The sequence below is a fragment of the Macaca fascicularis genome, chromosome 1 (genome assembly GCF_037993035.2).
Source record: "Macaca fascicularis isolate 582-1 chromosome 1, T2T-MFA8v1.1".
Taxonomy (NCBI): Eukaryota; Metazoa; Chordata; class Mammalia; order Primates; family Cercopithecidae; genus Macaca; species Macaca fascicularis.
In genome coordinates this window covers 170,715,634-170,743,610 of record NC_088375.1, presented here as the reverse complement: position 1 = coordinate 170,743,610, position 27,977 = coordinate 170,715,634, and the positions used below count along the sequence as shown (strand labels likewise).

The 27,977-nt window shown below is 40.0% G+C and overlaps 1 protein-coding gene across 6 annotated transcripts in view; it reads left to right on the top strand.

Annotated features, from left to right (window-relative positions):
- ROR1 (receptor tyrosine kinase like orphan receptor 1) overlaps positions 1–27,977 on the top strand; it is a 408,557-nt gene that overhangs the window by 206,990 nt on the left and 173,590 nt on the right. The window contains exon 1 of one of the 6 annotated variants that reach the window (XM_045369698.3): positions 18,698–18,817. The exons of the other annotated variants lie outside the window; for them this stretch is intronic. The gene's annotated coding sequence lies outside the window, so the exon portion shown is untranslated. Of the gene's footprint in view, positions 1–18,697; positions 18,818–27,977 lie in introns of those variants that run through there. 6 annotated transcript variants of the gene reach the window in all.

Here is a 27,977-nt window from a genome sequence, read left to right as displayed (position 1 = left end):
TGCTTGAAGGTTGGCATCCATGATCTCATTCCATTTTCACAAAACCTTGCATTTTGCTGGCAGAGAGACCAAAGTCAAACAGGTTAAGCAACTTAGCCAAGAACAGAGCCAGAAAATGACCCAGTCCAACAGCCTCCTCAGCTCCTGCCCTGTCCTCACAGTGGTTCCATCCCAACTCCAGTAGCCAAGTGTGTCCTGAGACAGGGTGGTGTTGGGGTGGAAGCTCAGGAAGGCTGAAGCTTCCCAGGTGTGGCTAAGTGGAATGTCCCCAAGGTCCAGATTGGTGCCCATTTTAAGGGCAGGGTTTTCTTGTTGAGGTTGTTCTCTCTTCTCACCTGGAGAGAGAGCCTGTGTTATCTTCTGAAATGTCCCCTCAGGTAAGAAGGGATTGCATTCTATTATATATCAGGATGTGAATCCTGCCAGACTGCAGTGAGGCAAGGCCGCTTCATGATGTCTTGAGAGCTGGTGTCCTGGGATCCTTTGGCTGGGCTGGAAGGTTCAGCTGGTCCACATGGATAGGAGGATGTGTAGGGAAGACAGGAGAAGGATGGCCTGGCCTAGGGGTTTAGGTTTGCTCCTAGATAGCAGAAGTCCTGTCATAGAAAAAGGGATTCCTGGGCTGTCACAGTGAGTCCATATTAGTTTCCCTTACTCCGATACTCTTCAAAGTCCATCCAACTGGAGTCACATTCTTCCTTCTTCCTTTTGCAAGCAGTGCTCAAAAGTGAGTCAAGCCCACTCAGCCCAATTTGTTGTTAATGCTTGTTGCTCTCGCTTGCCTCCCTTTTTGTTTTTTCTTTTTAAGGATGTTTTGTCCTAGTAACAAATGATACAAAAAATAAAATAAATAATAAAATACTACTACTACTAATTGGCTACAAGCACCATTCTAGTTGCTTTAGGTAGATGATCTCATTTGATCCTCTGCAGAACCTTATAAATTATTATCCCCAACTGGCAGATGAAGAAACTGAAGCTTGGAAAGGTTGAGAAACAAGTTCAAGGTCGCCCAGCTAGAACACTGAGGAGCAGGGAACAGAATGCTATTCTGTTTTCCTTCAAAGCCTGAGTTACTCTCTACTTGACCACATTGCCTATAAAATGGGGATGGTAATAACAGTTGCCCTGCTTGCTTTGCAAGCCTGCGGTGAGGATCAAATACGACAGTAATTGGGAAAGCACTTTGAAAATTGCAAAGCGCTATGTAAATATATGGTATTATTCTAATGTATCACGGGCCTACAAAAACACTGCTCAAACATTTCATTTAAGAGAAGACACACCAAATCATTATTCAATAAGATAACACCATATGTGATCCTTTCGTCATTCCAAGAATGTTTATGAAGTCCACAAAACCAAAGCCATTAGGAAGGTTTTGTTTTCTGGGTAGGCTCAGCAAACTTGGAGCAAGCTCAAGTGGTCTTTAAATAGTCAAGTTAAATTAAAGAGACCACATTAAGTGTCAAATAATTAAATGCCCTTACAGACTCTGGGAGTTTAGGATATATGTTTTCAATGCATTAGAATATTCCTAAGAGCTGCTTTCAAGGAGTTGAATGGGAATCCCTTTGGTACTAAAGGGAGACGTAATAATAATAACAGAAAATAATAGCAGTAATTTTAACCAAGTGGAGTAGTATGAAGAACGCTGGCTATCCAACCAGACTCCTGGTCTACTAGATATATAACCTGGAATGTAATTTAATCTCTCTGTGCCTTAGTTTTCTTATCAGTAAAATGGGAGTAGTAATAGCACTGACTTTGTAAAGGCTGTTGTGATGATTAAATGAGCAATTGGAACTGCACCTACCATGTGTAGTGTATACTCTGTAAATGTTACCTCATGCTATTATTACGCTTTCTTAAGCACACAAAATATTCACAAACAACATGCGAATAAAATGGCAAAGAAACTGAATTCAGCTGTAATAACTAAGGTCCTCCAATGTGCCAGGTATGGTGCTCCATACTTTATATACATTATCTCTTTAATCATCATAACAACTGTCAGGGAGAGATTTTCTCACTCTCTCCCCTCTCATTTTACAGATATGGAAACGTAAGTCCAGAGGACGTGGTGTGATCATCTGAATTGCTCTTTAGGATTTTTTTATTTACTACTTTCCCAAGCTGCTGAAACCTGGCAGCTAACAGCGACTCCTCTGCCCCGGATCTAATTGGTCTTGAGAACGGGGAGGACTGTCTAGTATTCCAACTGTGCCTACATTGCCGAGAGATGGGCAATAGGGGAAGCGGGACCCCTCTAGAAGTGATGGCTGAAACAGTTGAGGCTGGGCTTTCCACACCTTTTCAGGGTTCTGGAGTAAGTCAGTTTACTCAGCCCACTTAGAGCTATTCTTGAAGCTGCTTTGAACCGGATTTTAAGGTTTTAGAAACATTCGGTAAGGCAGGAGTGTGGCTGATACCCTGCAATCCCTCCAGAATGGTCTGGTTTCTAACTGGGTTGATTTAGGATGACATCACATCAGTTCACAGCATTGCAACTGCCTTTAGCTCCTCATTGTCCAAAAGGACAATGTCCTCATTCTTTAATATTGTGGTTGAGTGGAGTAAGTTTTGACTTCACAACCTAACAGACCCAGATCTGAATCTTGGCTCTGTCATCAATGAGCTGAATGATTTTAAGATAAGGTATATTTCTCAGAGCCACAGTTTCCTTATCTACTAAATAATCCTTCCTTGCCAGATCAAATAAGATGCAAAGGGATGCAAAGTACCCCACACTCGGTGTGGCTCACAGTGAGTACTTACTAAACATTAGTTCCCTTCCTTTCTCTTAGCAAGGCACACATAACCCTTTCTAAACACACCTCGATCTATTTATTAACATACTGTACTTTTTAAATATGTACATGATAGTTCATGAAGACCAAGTTGAAACATGCCTTTCCTAGTTTTGCCACAGAAATGAGATAATCTATGTGGAATTACCTAGCTTACTGCCTGGGACAAAATGGGCTCTAAATGAGTAGGAATGAATGAAGGTGGCTGAGTGGTAGGAGCTAGGACTGTTAGTAATATTTTCTCCTGAAGGGTACCCAGACTTCTCTGGGAACCTCGAATTTAAGAAAGCTTATAAGGGGGACTGTGCAGTGGAAGGGGTCTGGTCAAGGAGAAACAGAGCACTGGTGCTTGTATACTGCCTTCCCTCAATAAAATATTTGTCTCCTCCACCCCACAAGCCAGACCACAGCCATTCACATTTAAAGCTTGTGGTTTGTCCATCCTTGGGAGGGTGCCACGTGGAATAGGATTATATTAAGTGCATAGTGATGGCTTTGTGGCTCAGGCAGGGAATTGTCCCTGGCTAATTTCACATTGGATACTAGTCCTGTAAATGTTATTAGGGTGTGCAAGTTGGCTGCTACTATTAACTTTATGTTGACTTTCTTTGTTCCAAACACAAGCTCTCAAAAGAGTTCTTTGCGGAGTGCCATTTAAGGGCTCGTGCAGCCTTTGGAAGTTGATTTGGGGATGCCTGGGAATACAGACTCCTGGAATTGCATTTAGGATCCTGACTCAATGTGTATTTTCATTCTGGTGTTTCTTTTGGTCTTATTCCATGTGTTGGATAGCTGAACGTGGACAGATATACAATATGAAGTCTCTTTGGTTTCCATAGTAACACATTATTTATCTGGCATTGTCAGCTCATTAACTGTTCCACCCAAGTGAATTTTCCAACTAATCGAAGCATTTCTCATTCAATGCCAAATGGTTTGTTGTTTAATGGAAATCTTTCCTAATGGATTACCCACGCACCTCTGTCTTCCGAAGGAGGGCTGTCTTTTCACAATACTGCTTGGACTTCATTGTGAGTTTTTGAATGGTGCTGTCATATATAGTACGACATATCTGGGGTGTGTTGAACTCTGGACTAATTACCCTAAGCTGTTAAATTTTTTGAGTCCCTGGGTCTCCGTACTTTCTCCTGAGTAGTTTCTAGTTTATCTGCCTCCATCTCCTTTCCTGATCTCAATTTGTTGTGTCTAGTCAACTCCGGACTAGGAAATCTGATAACGAAGCTTGTGAAAAGTACGTATAAACAGCTTCTGAGTGAAAACCTCTTGAGCTTTTCTAAGGAGTAAGAGCTTCAGTGCAACAAACTGCGCTGGTTCTCCACAACAGAAAGCATTCTGCCTCAGACATTATTTTGTCAGATATTTGTTTACCTATCCTGCCAAATTTGAGTTGCAGGAACCTAATCCAAATGTTAATTGGGATTTCCAAATCACCACAGATTGCCCATCCCTAATCAAAAAATTCTAAATGCTCCAAAACCTAAAACATTTGAGCACCAATATGACACTACAGGTGGAAAATTCCACATCTGACCTCATGTGATGGGTTGGAGTCAAAACTTTGTTACATGCACAAAATTATTAAAAATATAGGGGCCAGGCATGGTGGTTCACACATGTATGTAATCCCAGCACTTTGGGAGGCCGAGACAGGAGAATCACTTGAGTCCAGGAGTTTGAGACCAGCCTGGGCAACATAGAAAGACCCTGTCTCTTAAAAAAAAAAAAAAATTATTATTATATTTAGAGAAAATAAAATTACCTTCAGACTACGTGTATAATGTGTATATGAAACATAAATAAATTTTGTATTTAGATTTAGGTCCCATCGCCAAGATATCTCATCATTTGTATGCAAATATTCTAAAATCTGAAAAAATCCAAAATCTAAAGAACTTCTAATTGCAAGATTTTTGGATAAGGGATACTCAACCTGGACTATCCAAGTGCTGACTTTAAGTGGGATGTTACAAGGCCTTCAGAAAGGTCTGTTCAATCATTTCTTGTTCACTGCCAGGCACTGAGCAAAGCATTGGCTGACTAGATAGACATAGTTCTTGCTCTTGGGTTGCTGAAAGTCTAGGTCGAAAAAAATTTAGAAATATGCAGATAAACTTGAAAAACAGTAGAGAGGGGTGCGTGACTAGGTTCCGCAGAGCACAAAGAAGGGAATGATGTCTGCCTAGAAGAATCAAAGACCATAAGCAAGAGGAGACAATTTGCCCTCTCTCTACTTCCCTTTAAAAATTCATTTACGTCTTTCTGTATTTATCTCATTCCTGTAGTCAGTAAACACTTACTCAATACAAACTATATTCCTTTCACGGAGACTGCAATAGCGTATAAAGCAGATATAATTCCTGTTCTCACTTTGACATAAAGGATGAATAGAGAGGAAGGGAAGAGGAATGAAAATGGGCATCCTGAGAAGGAGAATCACGGATTGAAAGGGCAGGTATGTTTGGAATGGTGAGCTGTAATTTAGCATGGCTGGAATTATGGGAAACGAGGTTTTAAAGCATGCTCTGCTGAGGACTTCAAACTTTATTATATGTGCAGGAGTTGCCCAGCGAAGGTTCTAACCAAGGGGTTCTTAGAAAAGTGTCACCAGGCTGGGCATGGTGGCTCACACCTGTAATCCCAACACTTTGGGAGGTAGAAGTGAGAGGATCCCTTGAGCCCAGGAGTTCAAGATCAGCCTGGGCAACATGGTGGAGACCCTCTCTACCCAGAAAAAAATTTTTTAGTTAGCTAGACTTGGTGGTGTGTACCTGTGGTCCCAATTACTCTGGAGGCTAAGGCAGGAGGATCACTTGAGCCCAGGAGGTCATGGCTGCAATAAGCCGTATTTGACTCACTCCAGCCTGGGTGACAGAGTGAGACACTGTCTCAAAAAAAAAAAAAAAAGAAAAAAAGAAAAAGAAAAGAAGTGTGACCATATGATGGGGGATTGTGGCATGGAAGGTGGGCAGCAGCAGAGAACCAAACCTACAACATCTAATAAATGACATGTACTTTTCGACTTCAGCTTTAGGTCTTAAATTTTGGGGTTTTTGCCTCAGTTACCCAGAATCCATCAATGGCTTTTCTGTTGTTTCTGCCTCTGCTTTTTTCCTTTGAATGCTGTCACACAGATACAGGAAATCAGAGCCTACAGAAACCAGTAGAGGCTGCCTGACCCCAGGAATGGGCTAATAGATGACTCAGCCATAGTTTTGCTGCAGAATTATGTTAGTGGAATTTATTAAGGCCTGAATTACATTCCATGTTGTGTACTGGTACTTAACCCATATCATGAGGATTAAATGAGATAAAGAGTGTGAAATTTTCATGCCCGCCCCATAAGTACTAAATAAACAGCAATTGTTGTTAACCCATGCTTATTCCACTCTGTCACACTGCCTGCCAACTTAACGCACTTGGTCTTTTTTCAAGGTATATGGGCTCTCAGCTTATCTTCACTGAACTGTTAGCTCCTCCGCTGTGGGGTCTGGGAATGTTAATCTTTGTATCATAGTGACTTTTAAGTTAGATTATTTAAGCATGTCATTCTAATCGTAATGCAGAGACACACGCATGCTTTCAGAGAGCAGCAAAAATTCAGTTTTAATTTATCATCGCATTGAAGCTGGAAGAAAACCTGAGGGTAGTGTTCCCAGAAGTTTTAACGAGAACAACATTCTCCTCGCATTATCAATGTTCCTCAGTCCCCAGTTGGCTGGAGCAACTACCTCTGGCTTCAGTTAGCTATTTACATTCCTCTATTTTTATATAAATTGTGCTATATTAGCATATATTTCACACTGTGACCTAGTGTTTCCCAGATCCTTTAAGCCAGGCTATTTGTACATTAGTCAACGTCAACGGAAGTAAAATAGCAAATTGAGTACAGACTATAGCCCTGCTGCATTGCCCACTCTGTCATGCTGAAATGGATTCCTTGTTCTAAGAAGATTTGCTGTGAAATACAGTCTATTTACATTAAGAAGACCTCTGTATATTTAAGGCATAATTGTTTCAGGGCCTTCATTAATTCTTGAACTGCAAGACCTAGATTTTCTTTGCTTGTATCTTTTCTATAGCAATGGAAGTCAGGGGGTTCCAAAAAAATAACAAATTGTTCCTCATTAAAATGGAACTGGAAATGGTTTTCTGGTAACGTGCTTTACAAACAATGAGAGAATCTGATTGTAAATCAACTCCAGGACCCAGCTGTCTCAGGGTCCAGGCTGGGAAGCTCCAGGATAAAAGGTAGTCTGTATTTTTATGGAAAAATAAAACAATTTTTTACTTCTGTAATTGATGAAGTGCTTATCTTGTCATACAATTTTAAAGTTGGAAGAGATCTCAGAATTCATTTAATCCAGCCCTTTCTTGGAAAATAACTTCTTCCGCGGTATCTCTGACATGTGGACATCTAGTCTCTTCTTGAACACTTTTAGCCATGGGCAACTCGCTCCTTTTTCAAAAAAATTGTGGTTAAACATACGTAACATAAAATTAGTGTTTAACCATTTTATGTGTGCAGTTCAGTTGCATTAAGTACATTTTGCATTGTTGCATAATCATTACCACCATCCAATGCCAGAAATTTTTCATCTCTTCCAACTAGAACTCTGACCCAAACACTAACTCTTGATTCCACCCCACCCCTGCCTCTGCCCCCGGCAACCGTCATTCTACTTTCTGTCCATATGATTTTGACTACTCTACGTACCACATTTAAGTGGAATCATATAGTATTTGTCCTTTGTGACTGGCCTATTTCAGTTATCATAATGTTGTCAAGATTCATCCATGTTGGAGCATGTGCTAGAATTTTCTTCATTTTTAAAGTTGAATAATGTTACATAGTATACACATGCACATTTTGTTTATCCATTCATCTGTCAATATACATTTGGGTTGCTTCTATCTTTTGGCTGTTGTAAATGCTGCCATGAGCATGGGTGTGCATATTTGAGTCCCTACTTTCAATTCTTTTGTGTATGTATACCCAAAAGCAATTCCAGACGTGGAGTTCCTGTATTGCATGGTAATTTTATTTTCAATTTTTTGTGGAACTGCCATATTGTTTTCCACAGTGGCCGTACCATTTTGCATTCATATGAGCAATGCAAACTGCATTCCAGTTTCTCCACATTTTTGCCAACACTTGTCACTTTCTGGTTTTTTGTTTTGTTTTGTTTTTTAACTCCTTATTAAACAGTATAATACAGTTGTAAAGGGCATGGACTTTGGCTTTGAAACCTGGCTCAACCACATACTAGGTGTGGGAATTTGAACAAATTATTTATTCTCTCTGAGTCTGAGGTTTGTTTTTTTGTTTGGTTTTGTAAAATATGGGTAATGGATAATATTAATTTTATAAAATTATGAGGATGAAATGAGAAAAATTCATGTAAAAATACTTAGTTCAGTGTCTGAAAATAGGAGGCTATCAGTGAATATTTGCTCTTGTTTTTTTGGTGGTCATTGATTAGTCCATTAAATGTAGGGCTACTCTGATGTTAGACTGACTTCTTCATTTTGAATTAAAACCTACTTTGGTGTAACTCCTGTGGCTTGTGTAACAGTTGCCTTTAATTCATCAGTCCTGACTCTGCTCTTTACAATGTCACATGATAAATAATATCCCCCTTCCGCATGTCACCTGTCTGATATTTGAAGGCAGCTATCAGTTATTCACTAGTCTTCTCTTGCTTTGGTCAAACACTCTGGTTTCCTTCAACTGTTTCTTAAATGATGTGGTTTCTAGATCTCTCATCATGTATATCAATCAATTCTGGACTGCAGTCTAGTAGAATAGGATAACTGGAAATCACACCATCTCTCCCCTTCTTTTGGCTTTCCTGCCAAACAGTGATGGCCACATGAACGATCAGATGCATTGATATGGGTCTCTCAATCAGTTCAACACATTGAGCCCTTGGCTATGCTTCCATCCCTTACTCAACCTCTCTCCTTCCTCATTGCTCAGAGTGCTTGATGTCTGAAGCACTTGCTTTCATTGAGTTTAGGATCAATAATAATTTCAAATTTTCTCCATTTTGTTTTTTTCTCTCCTGTTAGCTCCTTAATAGAGACCAGGGACTACCTGTTCCCATATACCTTCCTCATGGTCCCACTAGCACTCAGCAGGCATGAAAGCTGTACTTTTGAAATAAAACTCAGTTTCACTCTGAGACATGGAGCTGTGTCTTCTGACACAATCACAAAAACCACAGAGGACATTGGCTAGAGTATGAGCCTTTTCTGTTGTTGAAGTGAATACCTAGACTTGCCCAGGAAGAGAAAGCTAGAGTGGGAGAGTATTTTGGCTGGAACGCCAAGGAGCACTTTGAACTTGGGTCTTCAGACATGAAAGTGTAGGGAGGGCTTCACTCCACCCCACCCTGTCCTGTAATTCATTGACTCTTCAATGCCAAGCAAAATTATCAGTTTCTAAATTTGCCCTTAGGAGGGTGAATAGAGTGCCTTGGAAATACCAGTGCTGTTTCTGAAAGTTCCCAAGCAGTTGAAAGAATTCTGGATGTTTCTGATTTACATGCCTAACTCATCTAAATGTCTTTTCTTTATGAGCTCGTTGACATCCAAGAAGACTTTTCAGTTTTATTATGAACCTTTTTACCTTTAAAAACAAAAATCCCAAACCTCTATTCCTGAGAAGGGAAGTTGTAATTTTGTCAAAGATAAAATATTTGAATGGTGCTCTGTCCCAGCTCCTCCACTGTGTGTTTGAAAACCTAGTTCCTCATGTATTATCCTCCCAGGCACATGTTATGTGTTTACATTAAAAAAGGTAAAAGCCAGATTCTCTTCCTTTCTTTAAAAATAGAAAAAAAAAGTGAAGGAGAGGGAGGAGTAACTCATTTCTTGGCGTTTTAATACAGTACCCAGAATCCTCCTAATATAAGGCACTCTTATAGTTGAAAGGCATATTAAAACTATGTGTAAATGAAAAACCCTGTCTTTTTAAAATCATTTATTTATTAGACTGGAGTGCAGTGGTGCAATAACAGCTCACTATAACCTTGAACTCCTGGGTTCAAGTGATCCTCCTGCCTCAGGCTCCTGAATAGCTTGGACCACAGGTGCATGCCACCATGCCAGGGTTTGTTTTTGATTTGTTTTGTTTTGTTTTGTTTGCTTTTTTGTAGAGTCAGGGTCTTACTATGCTGTCTAAGCTGGTCTTGAACTCCTGGCCCCAAAAGATCCTCCTGACTTGGCCTTCCCAAAGTTCTAGGATTACAGACTGAGCCACTGCGCCCAGCCTAAAAGCCCTATCTTTAGTAAAAGACTGGTAGATTTACTTACGATGCACATGCATGAGCTTTAAGTTTTGTGACTTCTATATTAACCACTCAGAACATGACAAGCTGTAAAAATATTATAGATCACAGCCATTTTTCAGATATTTGGGGGTTGCCAGAGTGCTGATATGCAGATCTTATTTTGCAAAGTCAAGGCAAAGTGGTCCCTTCTTAGTTTGCCTGTTTGCCATATATGCATTTGGAATGATGTCACACTGGCTGGTGAGGCCCCAACAAAGGCATTACTTGGTGGTATAGAAAAATAACCAATTTCCAGGGAAAGACAGAAAGAGGCAGGTCTTCTTCACCCATATGGGCCCATTGTCTTCCAGGTCTAACGTGGGCTGTGTTTGGTTTATCTGTGTGGCAGACTTCACTCTTCTTACATTAATTGTTTGTGATCTGCCACCTGGGGAAGTTGGAAAACATCAGGAGTTAATGCTGTTGAGTTTCTTTAAGGAGAAGAAAGTAAGGCCTCGAGGTGTCTTTGCAACAAAGAAGGTAGCTATTAACCTTTAAGGGTGTTGTAGAAGCCAGTATACCATCACTAATATGGTTGTCATGAAATGCAATGACCCTTCTCTTTTCTGTCACCTGTCTCGCTTGGCTAACTCTACCACTCACATTTCATGATTCAGTGCGGAGAACATGATGTGACGATAGGAAAGGAGAATGTAAACACCTGTAGTAGTGTCTGTCTAGTGTGACCAAAATCCCTGACCTTATATTTTAACACTGTAACTTTTGGGAAGAATTTCTTTTGATACGTGTTTCTATTTTATGAACTTAAAAACAACCCACAACCCTTGTATATGTCAGAGTCTGTTAGTGCTGTGTGATACATTAAATAGCAGAGAATGGAACAAATATCTGTGGAATAGGTTAATTATTATTATTTTATTTATTTATTTATTTACTTATTTATTTGAGACAGAGTCTTGCTCTGTCGCCAGGCTGGAGTGCAGTGGTGCAATCTTGGCTCACTGCAACCTCCGACTCCCTGGTTCAAACGATTCTCCTGCCTCAGCCTCCCGAGTAGCTGGGATTACAGGTGCATGCCACCACGCCCAGTTAATTTTTGTATTTTTAGTAGAGATGGAGTTTCACCTTGTTGCCAGGATGGTCTTGAACTCTTGACCTCGTGATCTGCCCGCCTAGGCCTCTCAAAGTGCTGTGATTACAGGTGTGAGCCACTGTGTCAGGCCAGGTTAATTATTTAATGCAGACTTCTGCTCAGGGTATTTGTGTTTAAAGAGATGGACTGTATAGACACATTGTAGTAAAAGGCTTGGGTTACTGGTAGTTTAAACAGAAGCCACTGATGAACAGGGGAAGAACTATTGGTTCAAATTTAATTTGGCATCTTTTTAGGGTGACATTTGGCACATCACCCTCTAATCCTTGGTTTTGTCATCACTAAAATGGAGATAATAACACATCAGCAAATGTTTGTGAAAATGTATAAATGTTCTTTGCAAACTATCATGGATAGATAACATGTTGTTAGTATGACTGCTCTGCTACCGAGTGTAGACTTTGCTGAAGTTCTCCTCTTCCTCTTCCTGCCTCTTCTTCCTGCTCATTACCGTCACAACTACCCTTTATGAATTTGTGAGCCATTAGGGGTAGATTCTGCATCTCTTAACTCAGGTCTTTTTCTGCCTGCCAGTCAAAGTCAGCAAATACTAGATACCTAGTAAGTGCCCAACATGAAGTATATAAAGATCAGTATTCAAAATATACAAATATGGACATGCAGTGATACCTAAGGGACTGTTTATAGTTCCCCAAATTAATATGGCTCCCTGGGGCAGAAAAACCTTTTGTCTACGTAGCTAATGTCTACTCATCCTTAAAACTCAACTCAAAGGTCAGTATCCCTTGGCAACCTTAGATGTTCATTTGTTACCCTCCTACCTGCTCTTATGAGGTGCTCTTTCTGTGGAGTTCCATAAAACCCCGGCATACCTCATAAGAAACACTTGTCATTTGAAAGAGGAATCTTTGAGAACTGAACTCTTTTTAATAAAAATTCTTCCATTTTGCACTTGGTATAAAATTTTAAGAGTGCAAAAGGATGTACAGTAAAACATCCTTCTTGCCCCTGACTTGCAACCACCAGTTCCCCTTTTCTGGTGTAAACACTGTTCCCAATTTTGGGGCATCTCTTTTATAGATATTTTATAAAGATGTATATTTATACATGTAAGAATATGCATACACAGCATACATAATTCATATTATACATTCCATGTATATCTGTGTATAAGAACACACAAGCACGTTTTTGTTTTTGCATAAATTATATTGTGGTATACACACTATGAGTACTTTGCTTTTATTTTTAAACCTAATGATTTATTTTGGTGATTGTTCCAAATACAGTGCGTACAGTTTCCTTGTGTTTTATAACAGCTGCATTGTATTTCATTGTGAATTTTGAATAGCCATAATTCATTTAGGTAGTCTGCTATTGCTGGACAAATAGGTTGTTTCCAATCTTTTTATATTATAGACAATACTGCCATGAAAATGTTTTAACAATATCATTCCATATATGTTTGAGGGCACCTGTCAGATTAAATTCCTAGAAGTGGAACTGGCGTTCACACAGTTATTAACATTTTAAATTTTCATAGATATTGTCAAGTTGTACCAATTTGTGCTGCTTTTGATATAAGGGTTCCTGACTGTTCATATCCCTTTCAATATAGTGAGTTATCAAACTCTTCATATTTCCAATCTGATTGGGGAGAAATAACATCTCATTGAAGTTTTAAATAACATTTTTATATTATCAGCGACGTTATCACGTTTCATATGTTTAAAGACTACTTATATTTCCGTATCTGTAAATTGTGCACTCATATCCTTTGTCCACTTATCTATTTCCTCCTTGGATTCTTTTTCTTACTGATTGGTAGGAAATTTTGCTTACTATATTGTAGCCCTTTGCCTTTTGACCTGCAATAATTTTGTCTCCCTAGTTTGACATATGTCTTTTGATATTAATAACCCATTTATGCCTAAGTGGCAATTTTTTGAATTTTTGCAATCAGACCTTGGCAAGGACTTTGAGCAGTAGGATATCAATAATTCTCACGTGCTTAGCTTACAATAATGGAACATGAGGCATAAATGGTTAATACGCTCAAATTTATTACCTTTTTAAAGGCTTTTTGATTTTGTGTCAAACTTTGAAAAGGTCTTTACACTACAAGGACCTTGAAGCAGCAGGTCAGAAAAAATGGAGACAATGGAGAAGGCTTGTGGGGAAAGGCCCAAAGAAGAGGGGTCCTCCTAGTGGAATAGCTCACAGTGTGGGAGAGCTATGAACTCAAGGGAGAGGTAGTAAAATGAAACTCATTGCATTGCTTCTCTCTCCCAAGTGCTTCCACCAGCCACAGCAAATTCCCCCAAATACCTCGGTCATCCCTGACTGAAAATGGATGACCACATTCCATATGGGAAAAGTATACACCACCTCTGAACATCCTCTTAGCAGCCAGAGATCAAGTTGCCCATCTCAGAAGAGGATACACAGGAGCAGACAGGATGCCTCATCCATCAAGTGCACAGTAGCTTTGGTCGTTCCTGTTCATTGCAGTTGACTGGAAAGGCCTCTTGAAATACTGATAGCTCTGGGAGGAGGGAGAGCCCTCCCTTTCCACATATGAGCAGATCTTTGGCAAATCCAAAGGAGAGTCTTGCATTTTTGTGAAAGTTCCCATGCCTAGGTTGTTTGTAAAAGCTGCAGGTGGAATGCCATTTCATTTTGGATGTAGATATCGACACCTGGCAACCAAGTCGAACTGTTTCCATCAGATCTAAAAGCCAAAACAGTCTTGGCAGATTGATGGCTAATGAAAAGGAGTTGCAAAATTAATTACATGGAAAATTATTTTTTTCTAATAAGAGAATGAAAAAATACGTATTGGATTAGGGAATGACTTGAATCACCAAGCTTCAATAGCAGTTGTTATTAGCTGAACTCTGTACTTTTGGATGTGAGAATATCATTCTTCCCAGATCATTGTTTGAAAGAGACCTCCTGTACTTTTGCCTCTCTCAACTTTAATTAAATGAGCTGCCAACACAGGACCCTGTCAGACTAAGATGACTCACTCTAGCAGGCAGTTCTCCGTAGCGCTTCACAGCAATGAAAGTAAGTTCCTCACTCCATTTGTCTTTTGCCTTTAGTTTCTCAAGCTTATTTCTGAATGCATACGGATTTTTGAAGTCTGGGGTCAGTTTATTTAGTGGAAGGCTATGGGCTTTGCAATCAGGAAGACTGGATTTCAAATCCTGGCTTTGTTAATCTATGGCTTTAGATTAGTTCTTAACCTCATTGAGCCTTAGAGTTCTCATCTGTAAATGGACATGTATTATCCACAAATAATTCTGTATAGCAAATTACCCCAAAATGCAGTGTCTTAAAACAATGAGCATTTATTTAGCTCAAGAATAAATGAGCTATTATTTGTCATTATAGCTATCATCAAAAAAGATTAGTTAGGCAGTTCTCTGATCTGGACTGAGCCAAGGTGATCTCAGCACATCGTATTAGCCAAAGCAAGTCTAGATTCAATGGTACAGAAATATACTCCATCTCTTCATTGGAGGAGATACAAAAAGATGTGGTTACAGGGAGGAATGAATTGTGGGCATTTTACAGTCTACTACACTACCTTATAGGAATAAATGTGATGACATAGGGAGCATGCAGCTATCATATCACCTATGCATTCAGAAAACGTCTATTGAATACCTACTATGAGTTCGGTGCAACATTGATACTGTTAGTAATGTAGAAGAAAGTAAAATCTCATCCCCAGCCTCAAGAAGCATACAATCTTATTAAAAAGATGTGCCCCCAAAGAAATTGTAGGTCACATTACAAAGTGCAAAGTCTCTTAAGAGTGGAACAGATAAAATACCATGGGGTTTCAGAAGAGGGATAAATTAAACTAAGAGGCTCTGGGAAGAGACTCTGGTCCCAACTTATGCTCTGCTAACGTTTTCCTCAATTTAACTTTAATTCTTGATCTCCCCAGGCTATCAGTAATGACATGGTGCAGGAAACCCAGTTCAGACGGGCGAAACATTTTAAACTGGTACAATTTTAGGCGAATTAAGTATTTGAACATTGCCAGCCATCCAGATGCTATACGCTCAAGCTAATATGGCTGGAGCAAAACCATCTTACTATCTTGCAGGATAGTAGTAATCCTCCTAAATTTACCTCTCTGATTGAGATAATTTCCACTAATCCAGGAGTCCCTCAATCCCATTAACTTAAATACTTGATTTCCAGGGACAGCCAGAAGGTACAAATTATGCTTTCAATATACTTTTCTGAAAATAGTTCTTTTTTTCCCCCTTTCACGCCTCACAGTTTGGAGCTTTGAAATAATTGAATTAACAGTGCGCTAGAGGGGGTTAGACAAAAACAAAAACTGCGAAAGGGACTTTACCAGCAGTGCAGTAGAGAGCCTGAATGGAGCCAGGATTGGCTGAGGAGAGATCATGGCTATGTTCTGGCAGTTGGTGACATGTCAGGGGACCTTAGGCAAGTTCTCTGCCCGAGTCTGGGTTTCTTCAAGTCCAGCCCAGGGTATGATTATCTCAGGCCTTGATCCTTTGCATGTGGAGTCATGAGCTAATGTCTGTTCTGTGTACGGACTTTCTTGAAAGGAAAAGTGCTACCTAAATACAAGGTACTTGTATTACTCTAAGGTGCTTGGAATCTTAATAGCTTTCTCAACTGCAGCCAAAGTGGGCTTCTCTTTGTAAATGCTTTAAGTGATTGAGAATCAGGGCTGAAAAGGGGTTTGTTTCTCTCCCCATCTATGCCTAGAGTAGGATGGCTGCACATTTTTAGGGCTTGCCCAATTTGCCCATTTAATGGAGGGCTCCACAGACATCACAGCCATTGAAATCCTATGTAAAATAGAGAATGGCTAAGACAATACTACACTGCTTTTTGCAGGAAAATAATTTTCTATGTAAAAGTATAGTTGTCTAATTCAGTAGTCAACTAATTAAGAGAACCTTCAAGTTAGACATAAATATTTGACTTTGAAAGACGTTCAAGAGGTACCAGTTTTGTTGCTGGTTAATATTCATTGAGCTGTCTCAATGTTGAGGTTGCTGCCCATATTGAAATTTTATGATAAAAAGAAAAGTAACATTTTAGTTGGCTAACTCCTTTTCCCCTAGACTCTTAAATTACATTAAAGTTCTCAGTTCATTTAAAGCTTTTTGTGTTTTTCAGTTATTTTTACAGACATATTATCTGGGTTTCCCTACCCTGGTGATTTGCAGAGGATCAGTGCTAGGCTGCAGGTTATATAAGACTCACCTAGGGAGATTCAATAGTTTAGAGACAGGGGTTCAAAAATCAGCATTTTTTTAACATGCTCCCCAGCTGAGTTTGGGAATCACTGCATTAAACACCCTTCAGGCTGTATCTATGGTTAGTTTCTGTATCTATGATTAGTTTTTTTTTTAAAAAAGTCTTGACCCAATTGTGAGAGCTGCTACTTTGCTAAAAGTTTACCATTTGCTGGATACTGAAGTCATCTCCAAGTATTATCCTAGTTAAGCCTCATAACAGTCCTGCAAGGTCATTATTATTATGCCCATTTTATGAATGAGGAACTGAGGTTTAGAGGTGTGAAGTAATTTTAAGCTGGTGTGTAACAGAGCTGGGATTTGTGTTTGAACAACACAGAGTTGACATCTTTCATCCTTGTGCTGAACTGCCTCCCATCTAACCTATTCCGGGATCACTTAGTAGTCAGGCAGGACACAATGAAAGCATGAGACGTGACCCTCCCTCTCAAGAAGGTTACTCTCTAAGAAGAATGAAAGGAAGAACATACTCACTGGTGCCCAAAGGAACATAAAATTAAGTGAAAAATTGTAAAGTAGAAAATTAGGGTAATTCTAGGGTTTTTTTTTTTTTCTTCGTCTTTTCAATAGTAAACTGAGTATCATTGAATTAGGAGGTTTATTTTCTTTCCTGTTAAATTACATGGTTGTTTTGCTGTGATTTGAGCACAGTGTGAATCAGAAGCATCCTTCTGTTTGAGATCCCGACATGAAAAATATTTTTATTGATATTAGTGTTATAATCTTTCGAGGAGATGGAATTTGTGCATCAACATATTCTGTTTTACATATTCTATTTTGTCATTCGCCTCTAATCACACAGGTTGGAGCAGAAATAATTTAACCTGTACCTAGTACCACGTTGAATGGACAATTATTTTATCTTTTGCAGGGGCTAAGTGTAAATTAGAAAGACAAAGGGAACCGAAAGTTTAGAACGTCTTAGACAAGTATGTTAGGCTAACCCTCCATTCCCAGCAGATATTTATGTTGCTAAGGAGATAAAAGCAAAAAAGACTCAGTTTTGATTGAAGAGTCAATTTAGGAGGTTGATATGGTTTGACTCTGTGTCTCCACCCAAATCTCATCTTGAATTGTACTCTTATAATTCCTGTGTGTTGAGGGACCCAGTGGGGATGGTTTCCACTGTACTGTTCTTGTGGTAGTGACTAAGTCTCACGAGAGCTGATGGTTTTATAAGGGATTTCTGCTTTTGCTTCTCTCTCAGCCTCTCTTGCCAACGCCATGTAAGAAGTACCTTTTGCCTTCCTCCATAATTGTGAGGCCTCCCCAGTCATGTGGAATTGTGAGTCCATTAAACCTATTTTTCTTCCCAGTCTCGGGTATGTCTTTATCAGCAGCATGAAAACAGACTAATACAGAAATACAGATGTATATATGGCCAGGGCCAAATCACTAAAACTGAGGGAGGCATTCCCTGTTTCCAATAGAAGGCTCCTTTGAGTATCCAAGTTTGCAGGCAAAGACAGGTATGTGATTATCACAGGTGAAGATGTACCCACTGTAGACCATCTTTTCTATGAAGATCGGAGTCTTTCTTGGGGAGGTGATATCCTCACCAGGTCTCAGCTCACTGTTTACTTGTGGTGGAAAATTCTGTTTTATTCAAAGGAGGAAATTAGATTATCCAGGATCCCATGTCTATCTAAATATCTGGTTTGCCATAAGCCACGTAAGGCTCATCACCAAAATCTTTGGTCAGGACAAGATCCTCCAGGACTGTGCTAAGCCCTTTGTCCTTCCCAGGTCCCTATCACAGCATTTGTCATACTATACTTTAAGTTTTTGTTTACTTCTCTGTGTTCCTACCAGAAAATAAGCTCCATGAAGTAAAAAACTGTCTCGATTTTGTTCACCATTATATCCCAGCACCTGACTAGCACTTAGGTAATCTGGAATGGAATAGGTGCTCAATAAATATTTGTTAGATGGGTGGATGGACGGATGGATGGATGGATAAATCAATGAACAAACGAATGAATTTAATATCATTAAACTCCAAATGAACATAAGGAGTTGTGTAGCTCCTTGTGGCCATATAGTTTTCCAAACTGTTTGCTAATACACTATGGCTTTAGGAAACACCCAGTATAACTTCATTTCCATTGTGTATAGGACTTAACCAGGACTTCCTTTGTTTTTCAAGAGTCAAGAACAAACTCTCAGGCTGTCATGGAATTGCAGCTGTGAAAGCATTTTCCTTGTGTCCGTTGTTTCTTTTGAGTGGCATGTGACTTCGAATTGGCCAGAGGCAATTAGTAGGTAATAGACTTTTATTATAAAATGGATTATAGAATATGAAATGAAAATGTACGTGGGCCATACAAAGGGGAAAATGAAATGGCAAACTCCATAAGACAAAGACAGATGACACAGAAGGTTGAATAAGAAGAAAAAATTGCCTGGAGGCACTTTTCAGGGGAAGCATGTGTAAGGAACGGCATTCAAGTGGAAATAGGAAAAAAAAGAATAACGTTTGTTGATGTCATTAGAAACCTGAGGTGTCCACAGCTACTGAAAGGAAAGGAAATGGAACCTCTGTAGGGAGCTGAGACCAGTTTCTGAGGGAACCATTCTTCAGTATGCTTCCTCCCTTTTATACTCTGTCTTTGCCAGCTTCTTCTGAGGCCAGAAATAAACCAATTCTTTTGTTGTACTAAGCATCCATTGAATCCCCAGTGGCACCATGGATGAATGAGGGAGTGTTAACTTTGGGTTCACTCATTTGAACTTCTCCTTGCGGAAGAGCAAGATATGAACCATTTTGAAATTTCCTTTAGGACTTTCCACTATCCCTGAGGAGATCCTGCCTCCTTAGTAACTAGTTGGGATGTTTCTTGTCTTTAACAAACAAACAAGCAAATAACAACAAAAGAACTAGAAGGCCCTGGATTGGAGAAAGTTGCCTTGGCTGTGGTGGAGTGAGACCATTATTGAGTTATTTGCACTTCCTCCAATGTGCCATGGTCTTTCTAATACCTAGGTCTCCTCTTAACCCAGAACAATCTTTCAAAGGACCACCCTCCTGTCCTTTGGGATTCCTCCTCCCCAAACGGGAATATGTACTCTTCCTAAGTGATGTCTTAGAACCCTGTACCTACCTCTGTTGTAGCTCTTATCACATATTTACTTTTAGAGCCAAGCCTTATTTAAAAAATTAAACACATTTCCCAGTGTATTTGCTTATTATTGCTTCTTACATACAACTCCTTCCTTCTAAATGCAGTTTGCTTTTTACAGGAATAAATAATTTAGCATGGAAGTCTATGCATGGGTTCATGACAGCTTTATTTGTAACAGCCAGAAAATGGAAACCACCAAATGTTTGCAGCGAATGGTTAAACAAAGTGTGGCATGTCCATACCACACAGCAATAAGAACAAACAAATGATTGATACATGCAACAAAGTAGATGAATCTTAAGGGCATTATGCTGAGTGAAAGAAGCCAGTTTTTAAAAGGTCACATACTAAATGAGTCTGTTTATACAACATTCCTGAAACAACAGAATTACAGCAATGGAGAACAGATTAGTGGTTGCCAGTGTCAGGAATGGTTGGGAGGAGGGGGATGGGTAGGACTGCAAAGGGGTTGCATGCGGGAAATCTCTGTGGTGACAAAGTTGTTTTATCTTGACTGTGGTAGTGGTTACTCGAATCTACACTTGCAATGAAATGGCAGAACTATATACACATATTTTAACAATGTCAAATTCCTGGCTTTGACATTATACCATAATTCTGTGAGCTGTTAACTATTGGGAGAAATTGGGTGAAGGGTATGCAGAATCTCTGTGGTCTTTACACAGCCTTTTGACGTCTTATGGAGACGTTTCCCCCAACCCCACCCAAGTCCTGAGTGGACTTTCAAGAGTCCTAGCAGCTTCTCTGGACTGTTAGGAGAAGTATTTCTAGGCCCTTCCCACAGGTAAGGCCGATCTCCCAGGCTCTAGTAAAGGCTTTAGGCAGGAAGCTCAGATTTCGCTCTGGCCTAGGGCTACATCTTGGATTATTAAATGAACATTAAAACTGCAGCCCCTAGACCGGAGGGCCCATATTCATAGGCACCTTCAGCATCGGCTTCCACTTCCTATTATCCTTTTTGGCACCAAGAATTTCCTTTTCTTTCCATCTCAGCTATGCATCATATATTTCCTTGTGACATTTTATTCAGTACTCTTCATGTTTTTAGCCTCGTTGTGGTAGGGGGGTGGCTAGGGGATGGGGAGGCTGTTTCTGTCAGGTCTTATTGGTAACCCCATCACACTGTTTATAATTGCCTGTTTGTGGTCATGTACTCATCTCCCACCAGACTGTAAGGTTTTAGAAGGTGTTAGGGACCAGTTCAACTTTTTTTTTTTTTTTTTTTTTGAGACGGAGTCCTGCTCTGTCACCAGGCTGGAGTGCAGTGGCACGATCTTGGCTCACTGCAACCTCTGACTCCCTGGTTCAAGCAATTCTTCTGCTTCAGCCTCTGGAGTAGCTGGGATTACAGGCATGTGCCACCACACCCAGCTCATTTTTGTATTTTTAGTAGAGACGGGGTTTCACCATGTTGGCCAGGATGATTTTGATCTCTTGACCTCGTGATCCTAGCCTCCTAAGGTGCTGGGATTACAGGCGTGAGCCATCGCGCCTGGCTTGGTTCGAGCTTTTTCATCCGAGTTCTTACACATAGAAAGTACCAATACATATGCATATATAATGAATGAACGAGTGAATCTCTATAGTTCTGTGGAAGAGAGCCCAAGTATGATAGTTTTAAAGTGAGATAGTTTTCAAGAATACAGACTATTTTTATTCACTTTCAAGATGTGTGTCATTGTGGTGCTTTTTGTAGCATAGTTTCTTTACATACAAGAACTGCATGTGATCTATAAGATGAATTTAACAGATTTAGAAAGGAGAACAGTATCTCCAAAGAGAAAATTAAAAAGGCATTTAATTGTAATTCAAGAAATATTTCATCTCCTCCCTTTATGTGCTCTGCCATCCTTTGGGGGTTTTAGAATTGGTGAAACAAGCATTGATTGTTGAGGAGCTTGCCCTCTGGTATTGGTTTTCCAGCTACGTACTGCAGAGCTTAGAGTTCCACAGGGGACCTCTGGGGCTGAAGGGGGTTTAAGCCAGGGAGCAAGTGGTTATGTCTTTCAGCTCCTTCCCCCATCCCCCATATGGCACAGTTGAAGATACTCTGACTCTGCTCTCAGTCTTCCTGGATTTGATGACGATCCCCCTCCCTACCCCGACAAGCTGATAGGGCAGCTGCCTTCATATCTCTGCCTCAGGTTCATCAATCATGAAATGAAGGTAATAAAGGTACCTACCTTTTAGACTGTTGAAGGTTGAGAAGATCTCTGAGCACAAGCAGAGTCTTTTGGACTTTGACAAAACCTAGGCACCTTTTCCTTCCTTTTTTTTTCTTTTTTTCCCCTGCAGATCTCACCATATAAAAACACAAATAATAGCACAAATGTTGCTATATTATGAATTTTTCTTCAACAAAGTACTGGATTCATCACATATATAATAATTATGCTGATTACAAAGTAATTACATGGTTAAAAAATGATTTCATACTGCAATATAGGTAATGTGACTGTAATTGAGCAGGGGTTTAAGGTTGCAGGATTGTGCCATCTTCTTTCTTTGTGATTATATTGATAATTTTATTTAGAGATTACATCAGAAATCCAAATTTGAGGTCACTGAGGACTAGAAGATCCTTGTAGACATTGAGCATAGTACCTTCCAGTCCTGACTATCCCGTAAAGAATGAAGAAAACTCCAAATTTTCTCTCTCCTCAGTAAGTCAGCTGAATCCCTAGCGTGGAGAGGCCCCCTCCTTCAGGACCCCAGATGTGGGGCAATTGTGAGCATAGGGCTAGAGCATGGCTCAGGCTGACTGACCTCCTTGCACTACTGGGGAATGTAGCCTGCCTGTCCTTTTAAGTTACAGCAGACTCTTACTTTTCCAATAGGCGCCTTTGGTTAAGGCAATTTAACTGGCTATGGGCTTCTCCACTGAGGCACTATGGAGAGGAAAGAAACAGGGCTAACAGCCTTCACCAAACAACGTCTAAAGTAACACTGAGAACCAACAGTCTCAAAGCCATCAGCATCTTTGATTCTTTTCCCGCCACCCTCCAAATGATCACACGTGGAGGCCTTCTTTTGCATAGGAAGAAAGTGTGCCCCTTCTATGTGACTGACCCTGGCTGCTTGGAAATTCCTTGAGTGTCTCTCAAAAGTTGGCCTCTGAGGATACATACCACATCTTATGGCTATACACAGCAGAACATGCAGCTCAGTGAGAAGTCAGCACGTATTTCCTTTTGAGCCTCTAAAGTCTGGCTCTATCTTAGAACTTCTGTGATTTTGGCAAAGCCACTTCCCTACCAGGGGCCTCACTTGCTTCATCTGAAAAATGAGGAGATTGTATGACATAATGTTTTTTAAAAATTTAAAACATTGGAGCATTTTCCACAGTACCTGTGAACACAACAATATATAAAATAGATAAAAGTAGAGTTGTTCCTTTTGAAGGAGGATCTAGAGCCTGTATTCTTGTCCTCTGGAACCCCAGATCCTCTTATGTTCCTCTATAAATAGCTCCAAAAAATCCTGTGGCTCCAAAGAATATAATTTGATAAATATGTCCTGGGCCTTGAGGGCCCACCCAGTTATAACATTCTAAGACTCAGTGAGTGGTCAAGAAAGGCACTGGGGTAGCCACTTGCTTCTCTTGCATTCAGCCTTTGCAGCTACTGGACTGGCCGCTGGTTTTGTGAGTTTGTGCATGCCTGTGTAACCTCACGCATCACTGAATCGGGGATACAGGATGTGGCATGGCTGGGAGCTTCTTGGAAGGGCTTCCACATCCTGTGAACGTTGGGTCTCTACCTGCCAACTGCTGAGATGAACCAGTAATCCTTTCAGAGAGCACAGGCTTTTATCAATGAGGAGGATTCAAGGCTTATTTTTTCCTTCCTTCCAAATAACACTCCCACTGTTGAGGCTTAAATACCAAAACCTTATGGTTTGCAGAATCAGTGCCAAAAAGTCAATCCTCCGAGAAACTGCAAAGATAATAGCTCCTATTGATCAAATCGGGAGGAGAATAGCTTTTGAGGTTTGCCCTCCTAAAAGAGGTCGAGAAAGATAAGGGCTGGAGTTTTCTTAAACATGCTTGGTTTGCTCAAATTGGATAAAACCATATAAAAACACTTATGTTCTTAGAGAACTGGTGACCAATTCAGGAAAACCTCATGAAATGAAAAGATTGGCTTGGATTAGTGAGGCATGTGAAATGCAGTGTCTTTCTAAGAGCATGGTAAATGTGTTGTTTCAAATACAGACAGTGACTTATTAGTTAACCAAGTACATCCATGCAGAGGATGGCCACTATCTGCCTTACTAGACAAAGGAGAGGTATGAAAGCCCTGGAGTCTCTATGCTGGACACTGTACTGGAGCCTTTTGGTCCTTTATTTAATCATTACCTCAGTCCTTTGAGATGGCTTTTATTGCTCCCATTTTATGGATGAGAAAATAGAAGTTAAATGATGTTCAGTAACTTTCTCATGATCACAAAATTAATAAGTGTCAGACAGTAGTATTAAGATCTAGGTGTATATTTCCATTAAATATTCTACTGTCTTCTAAATGGCACATACACATTTGCTATTACCATGATGCTTTTGGTGAAGAGAGGCTGCCAGGCTGGTGGTAAATATACTTGGAAATGTCTCATGCTTTTGCCAATGGTGAGGCGAATAGGAATCCATCAGTGAGGTTCCTACAGGGCCAAAACTTGCAGCCATGTCTCTCTGAAGCCACTGGTGGCCATGGAATTGATGGAGTTCAAGCTGACATGTGCTTGATTTTTCTCAAACTTCAGTTTTCCTTTCAGTGAAGAAAAAAAGCTTATTAAACATCACTTTGTGAGGGGAGATTGTTAATATTCAACTTTCTATATAAAATAATCAGCCTTTATTTTTTAAAAATATGGCCTTGGAAGATAATATTTTTCAGGGAAGTTATTCATATTTTAAACTATTTTATCTGTTTTTATTATCATTTTATCTGAGAAGCTGAACACGTGGTTATCTAAAGGAATGGATCTTGAGGCAGCAAACAAAATTCCCCAGAATCAGCACAATCACTTAATGATCTTGTGAACTGAAATTATCTTTGCTACAGCCCAAGAACTGAGTGGTAATTAGTGTCCAGGGACACGTGGGGAACAATTTCACTGTTAGCGGTGCCAAGAATCTATTCATTTGTCATCGGTCCCAAATTATATTCAATCAGCAATTCAACTCAGCTTGGAAAAACCAAGTGACATATAGCTAACTGTCTATAAAATTAACACTGTAAAATGAAACCTAGATTTCTGGCAGTTTCACTGTGAGCAGCAGTAAGATGAAGCTATGAAAATATTGCATGTAAATGCTGTCAAGGTTCCTCTTAATCCCACCACTTTCCAACCTATGCTTCCTTCCCTGAAATGCCGCCTTGACTGCCAACCTTCTATTCCCAAGCTCCCCGAAGTCTGGGTGTTGGAGTGTTTGATGAGCCTTTTCATAGGTGAACCACAGCAGTCCATAATACTGCAAACAAGGGCTGTCATTATTGAAAGAGCCAAAGTGGGTGGCAGCAGCATGGGGCTCAGAGTGGAGCTGGGGTTGGAGTCATATGTGGAAGGCCCTGAAATGTAGACAATTAGCTCTTCCTGGGGAAATCACCTGCACGAAATACCCATTCCCCAAACAAGGGGTTGATAACAGAAGCACTGCTTTCCATTGTGGCTTTGTATTAAGCATTTCTCCTACTTGGGTAAAAATTTCTTTTTGTTTTCATATTTTGGAATTAAGATCCCTGCCATACTGCCTATCTGACTTCTGGTCTCCTTAAAAGAGTCTATGCTATTTTTGGCTCAGGACGTTGGAGGAAACCAGGGCCATTGTAGGTGGGGAGGGTATGTGTGGTTCGTCTACTTCTTTCCCACCTGCTTCTAGGACTGGGAAAGAGGTAAGCCAAGGAGGTCTGCACAAACCAAACAATCCTTTTGTCTCTGCTGTGGCAGGGAGATAAACTAGAAGTACACCTTTGCAAGGTCTCAGTGGGTCAACATCCTGTTCTTGTTCAAGCTTAGTCAGTGACGATGACATGTGGCCATTTGGCAGACAGTCACCATCAGTAAATATGGAAATACAAAAAATGTGCTTATCTCTGTGAAAAGGTGAGGCCAGAGGTAAGGTGAAAAAAAAAAGCCAGGTTTCACAGGCTTGACTACTTGTCAGCATGGGCTGCCAGAAGGTGTGGAGTGCTAGAGTCAAAGAGACCTGGGTTTGAATTGCAATTCTTCCACTTAATAAAGTTCATCCTGCATTCTGTCTCAGATCCATTTTTAGTGGCTACCTAGAGCACTGTGCTTAAAGCACTCTATGACAGATCCCAGGCTTAACAGGCGAACAGAGCCATGATTGATTAAAGATGCCTACACTGGATTGAAGCGGGAGGGATTGACAACTTGTATGCCTTATATCTAATGACCCTGGGTCCTCCAAGGTCCTGTCCAGTCCTAATATTCTCTTCTGAGTGTGTGTGTGTGCGTGCGTGTGTGTGTGTGTAGACATAGCCTAAGGGAAAGTTAGTATAACCCCATTACAATATATTAATAGCATAGCTTAAATTTTCAAAAAAAAAAAAAAAAGAACAACAAACATTATTTGTATATTACAGTCTATTATTTAAGAGTTTTAACAGCCGGTAAGTACTTCTAACAGTCCGTAAGTACTTCATAATGTATTATGTCCTTTAGATTATTGATTTGTGTGTTTGCTTTAATTCATGATGGCTTTGAAAATTATCTTTTAAGTTATTTACCGCAAATGATTCTCTATATTCAAATACTTAGCTATCATTTGTCTTGACCTAAAGTTCCAATGTAGAGAAATGAATTTCTCTGTTCACAGAAATGCTACCAATTCCAAACACGACCCGTGAAGTTAGTTACAGGAGCAATGTTGTTCTTCCATAAGAAGGCTATTAAATTTATTAGTCTAAGACTGGTCTTTCAACAAGAAAAGGAGTTTATGTTTGATTATGTGTGGTCATTTCTGCAGATTTGTTTTCTTGTTAATGCAGTATTTTAGGGGCAAGGTGTATTTTGCCCTTGTTCTTTTTTTTTTTTTTTTTTTTGCAAGTTTCATTTCTATTTTAGATTCAGAGGGTACATGTGCAGGCTTGTTACAAGATTATATTGCATGATCTTGAGGTTTGGGCTTCCACTGATCCCGTCACCCAGATAGTGAACATACTACCCAATAGGTAGTTTTCCAACCCTTGCCCCACTCCCTCTATCCTTTTGTAATTCCAGTGCCTATTGTTCCTATCTTTATATCCATGGTACCCAAGATTTTGCTCCCACTTATAAGTGAGAACACATGATATTTGGTTTTATGCTTCTGTGTTAATTTGCTTAGGCTAATGGCCTCCATCTGCATCCATGCTGCTACAAAGGACATGATTTCATTATTTTTATGGCTACATAGTATTCCATGGTATATATGTACCACATTCTCTTTATCCAGTCCCCTGTTGATGGGCACCTAGGTTGATTCCATGTCTTTGGTATTATGAATAGTGCTGTGATGAACAGACGAGTGCAGGTATCTTTTTGGTAGAATAATTTATTTTCCTTTGGGTATATACCTTGTAATGTGATTGCTGGGTTGAATGTTAGTTCTATTTTTAGCTCATTGAGAAATCTCCAAACTGCTTTCCACAGTGGCGGAACTAATTTACATTCCCCCAACAGTGTATTAGCATTCCGTTTTCTCTGCATCCTTGCCAGCATCTGTTATTTTTGGACTTTTGTTTTGTTTTGTTTTTTGTTTTTTGAGATGGAGTCTTGCTCTGTCAGCCAGGCTGGATTGCAGTGGCACCTTCTCAGCTCACTGCAACCTCCACCTCCTGGGTTCCAGCAATTCTTCTGCCTCAGCCTCCTGAGTAGCTGGGATGACAGGCAAATGCCACCATACAGGGCTAATTTTTGTACTTTTAGTAGAGACGGGGTTTCGCCATGTTGGTCAGGCTGGTCTCGAACTCCTGACCTTGTGATCCACCTGCCTCAGCCTCTCAAAGTGCTGGGTTTACAGGCATGAACCACTGCGCCCGGCCTGACTTTTTAAAAATAGCCATTCTGACTGGTATGAGATGGCATCTCATTGTGGTTATGATTTGCATTTCTCTGATGGTAAGTGATGTTGAGAGGGTTAATGTAATATTTTACATTTTAATTTTCAAGCCAGTGTTTTGAAGTAAAAATCTTCAAATCTGGTCCATAGATTGTTCATTTGGATGGCTTCTAAAATGCAGGCACCTCTACTGGCAGCTAGAACCTCCATTCCAGTCTAA